This window comes from Alligator sinensis, unplaced genomic scaffold (assembly GCF_000455745.1).
Source record: "Alligator sinensis unplaced genomic scaffold, ASM45574v1 scaffold973_1, whole genome shotgun sequence".
Classification (NCBI taxonomy): domain Eukaryota; kingdom Metazoa; phylum Chordata; order Crocodylia; family Alligatoridae; genus Alligator; species Alligator sinensis.
In genome coordinates this window covers 158,146-162,810 of record NW_005842622.1, presented here as the reverse complement: position 1 = coordinate 162,810, position 4,665 = coordinate 158,146, and positions in this window count along the sequence as shown.

Here is a 4,665-nt window from a genome sequence, read left to right as displayed (position 1 = left end):
AGAGAATAATTCATGTGACTCCTGGTTTTTGTGAAACTATTTGCAAACCTCTGAGCTGTTTCTGAGCTGTTGATGAGCACCAGATGTTGATGAGGACCGCGAGGACACTAGTACACTGATCCTGCCCCCACCCCTGACGGTGACCATGCATGGATGCAGCTGCCCCACCATGCCCAAGCATTAGCATCATAATACATAGTTTCATAGTTGGTAGGGTCGGAAGGGACCTGATCAGAAGATCATCAAGTCTGACCCCCTGCCGTGGCAGGAAAGAATGCTGGGGTCAAACGACCCCGGAAAGGTGTTTATCTAGCCTCCTTTTAAAGACCCCCAGGGTAGGAGTGAGCACCACTTCCCTTGGAAGTTGGTTCCAGATCCTAGCCACCCTGACTGTGAAGTAGCGCCTTCTGATATCTAGCCTGAATCTACTCTCCATCAACGTATGGCCGTTATTCCTTGTTACTCCCGGTAGTGCTTGGGGAAACAGGGTCTCTCCCATTGCCTGCTGGTCCCCCTTGGCCAGTTCATAGATGGCCACCAGATCCCCTCTCATCCTTCTTTTGTGGAGGCTGAACAGGTTCAGGTCCCGTAGCCTTCCGTTGTATGACCTGCCTTGCTGCTCCCTGATCATGCGAGTGGCCCTCCTCTGCCCTCTCGATGCTGGCCACATCCCTCCTGAAGTGCAGCGCCCAGAACTGGATGCAGTACTCCAACTGCGGCCTGACCAATGTCGCATAGAGGGGGAGGATCAACTCCTTGGCCCTGCTTGTGATGCATCTGTGGATGCATGACAAGGTGTGGTTAGCCTTCCTGACCGCGTCCTCATATTGGCGGCCCATGTTCATCTTGGAGTCAATAATGACTCCAAGATCCTTTTCTGCCTCTGTGCTGATGAGAAGGGAGTCCCCCAGCCTGTAGGAATGCTGTTAGTTCTTCCTCCCCAGGTGCAGTACCTTGCACTTGTCCATATTGAAACCCATCCTGTTCTCATCCGCCTACTCCTTTAATCTGTCCAGATCTAATTGCAGCCTGACCCTCTCCTCTAGTGTGTCCACTTCTCCCCACATCTTAGTATCATCCGTGAATTTGAACAAGGTGCTTTTCACCCCCTTGTCCAAGTCGCTGTTGAAGATGTTGAACAGTACAGACCTGAGGACCGAGCCCTGGGGGACCCCACTGCCCACATCTCTCCAGGTCGAAAATGAGCTGTCCACCACCACTCTCTGGGTGCAGCCCTCCAGCCAATTAGCAACCTATCTGACTGTGTAGGCATCGACATCACCTATGAACATGAGCCACCACTGCCAGACTGCAGCCAGCAAGGCCAACCATACCTTGTCATGCATCCAAAGGTGCATCTCAAGCCAGTCCAGAGAGGGGATACTCCCCCTCTATGCAACTTTGGTCAGGCCACAGTTGGAGTACTGTGTCCAGTACTGGGCGCTGCACTTCAAAAGGGATGTGGCCAGCCTGGAGAGGGGTCAGAGGAGGGCCACCTGCTTGGTGAGAGGGCAGCAGGACAGGCCCTACAAGGAGAGACTGAAGGACCTGAACCTGTTCAGCCTCAGCAAGAGGAGGCTGAGGGGAGAACCGGTGGCTGCCTACAAGCTCATCAGGGGGGATCAACAGCAAATAGGCAGAGCTCTTTTCTCCCCAGCACTACCTGGGGTGACGAGGAACAATGGTCATAAGCTGATGGAGAATAGGTTTAGGTTGGAGATCAGGAGACAATATTTGACAGTTAGGGTGGCCAAAATTTGGAACCAACTTCCCAGGGAGGTGGTCTTTGCCCCTACCTTGGGCAAATTCAAGAGGAGTTTGGACGATCACCTGTCTGGGGTCTTGTGAACCCAGCATTTATTCCTGCCTGTGGCAGGGGGGCAGGCTAGATGGTCTGTTCAGGGCCCTCCTGACCCTAGGTACTATGAAACTATGAAACTACTATGAAACACCTAATTTCTTAATGAGAATGGGGTGAAAAACAGTGTCAAAGGCCTTTCCAAATTCCAGAAAGACTATGTGCACCGCGACACCAGCGTCTAAGGATTTTGTGACCCGGTTGTAGAAGGGCCACCAGGTTGGTCTGACAGGACCTGCTTCTAATGAACCCATGTTGGTTGCCCCTAAGCATAATCTCCCCTGCTGGTCGCTCACAGATGTGCACCTGGTTAACTTTCTCAAAGAGCTTCCCCACGGAAGAGTTGCTAATTGCCCTCTTTCAAATATTAAGGAAGGCTTTCCCATGCCTCCCGCAGTATTGCAGCAGGCTCGCCAGGATTGCTGCACATTGTGATTGGGGATAACACAAGCATTGGACACGTATTCAACCTCCCATAACAGTCCACCCTGCAACTCTTTCCAGTAATAACATCACTCCATAAAAAAACCCCAAGCAAAGGATCTCTATGCTGGCTGAGGGGGCTGGTGTGGTCATCACCTTTCCCAACCCACCACACTCAGCACCAAACCACACAGAATCCCATGCATGCCAATCTGCCTATGAAAGAAAATATGCCACACATATAGACAAAAATTCAAAGCTTTATTTAAAAATGCGGTGCATTTACATGATTTTTTAAAATCAAAACAGGCATAAAAAAATAGTATTTAAATAATAAATAAATTAAAGAACATTTAAAAACAAACAAAAAAGAGAATAGAAATATAGTCGAAAAGAGTCAGGATTTTCCTCCCCAGAACCTGTACAGCATTGTTTAAAACACTATTATATTATGATATTATTATACACTATCTATATACTATCTGTACACTAACTATACACTATTTCCTATAATCCTATAATTCTATACAATATCTATCTATCTATCTATCTATACACTATTTAAATATAGATTATTTTCTATAGGACACTACACGGTATACTAAATAACTTGCTTCTTCCTTATTCATGCTTTTTCCATATTGGTCCTCTGTGATTTCCAACCGTGAAAGTTTTCCATTGGGTGGGGAGGAGGAGAAACAAGAAGAGGAGGGGGTTTTTGACCATGTGGCAGGACAGTGTAGGTGCCTGCCACTTTAAAGGCCTGAAGCTAGCAGCTGACAGGTGCCTGATGGGGGCAGCCATTTTGGACCTAAGGCTGCCCATATAAACAGGGCAGTTTTGCTGCTGGAGGTAAGGCAACAACATTGTTTAGCTGTAGAGCTGCTGGTATCATCTGGAGGTAAGGGAAGAGCTGTAGGGGATGGCCATTGGAGGTAGTTGTGGGGGTGCAAGCCCTGAGGAGGATAGTGGGGGCCAGGTATGGCTGAGGCTGTCTGAGCCCTGTGGGGGTGCAAGACCCTGAGAGGGCCAGGTACAGCTGTGGCCACCCCCCCCCACCTGGAGTCCCAGGTGAGGGGTGGTGTGCTAGCCCAAAGGGAGGGGCAGAGTTGTGGAGCCCCAGTGAAGGGGGTTGGGATCAGTAGCCCCAGGTGAGGGGCGGTGTGCTAGCCCCCAGTAAGGGGCAGAGATCTGGAGCCCTAAGTGGAGGGGAGTGATGTGGAGTGGAGCCCCAAGCAAGGGGAATAGGCCCAGGTAAGTCTCCGGATGCCTGAGGCTGGGGTTTGGGCCAGGGTCTGAGTGAATGGAGGCTCAGCCCCAGAGTGGGAGAGGTGAGTCCTGGCCACAGTAAGTCCTCCACTGCTGGGAGGCAGAGCGTGGGTCAAATGTAACATCTGTAGTAGCACCATGACCTGCTGCCGAAGCGGGGGGGAGTGAGTCTCCCCTGTGAGATCCTGGGGCACCAATCATGAGGTACCTTAGCTCCCCACATCCAGGAAGGGGGATCCAGAGAGAGTGTGGGCTAGTGAGGCCGAAAGTAGAGTGCCCGCTCGACTGGCCCATGCTGGGGCCAGGACTAAGAAGGTCAAAAGGTCCAGGTGCCCACCGCAAGGGGTACCCAGAGTTGTGGGCCTGGGACTCTGCCTGGCCTTTGAGGTGAGGCCAGGGCCTGTGTATGGCTGAAGGTCCTGAGTAGGGACCATGCCCAAGAGGGGAGCCAGCTATGTGGCGTTCGGCAGCCCAGATGAAGGCAGCATAGGCTGCTGGAGTGGGGGGACCAAAGGAGGGTCCTATGAGGAGGATTCTGGAGCCCAGCATGGGGCTGGTGTGCTTGTTACATCTGGATGCCATCTGTGAGGCTTGGGCTGCAGTGTAGGGGAGGAACGGAGTTGCAGATAGCATCCCCTGGCATTGGGGTAAGAAATGGGCAGCCTCCCACCTTATTTAACAACTTATTAATTTCCAATAAGTCGTGGCAGGTGAGACAGGTGAGCAGTGTGCCCGGAGGTAGGTGGGAGGCCGGCGATGGCTGGTCTGAGAGAAGCCCACTTTACATCAGACCACAGTCCAAAAACTGCCCTCTTGCCCTCCAGCCTCTCTGCTCCCCTGCACAAGGTCACTGGGACATTTCTGATATTACCTATATATCATCCAGGATGCTGCATAACCTGGGGAATGGGTCTGGCAGGCAGTGTCCGCCTGGACTATTCATTGTGGTTCTGGAATGGTAATGTCAATTATAAGGAATTGGAAGGTTTGAAATATTGAAGTCTTAGGGTACCACGCACCAAACACAGTTGAAAACTTACCATTCTGGTGATGCCATCACTGTGCTCAGCAGTTATGAGCACCACAGTGGGGACAGTGGGAGGGGGATATGAGTG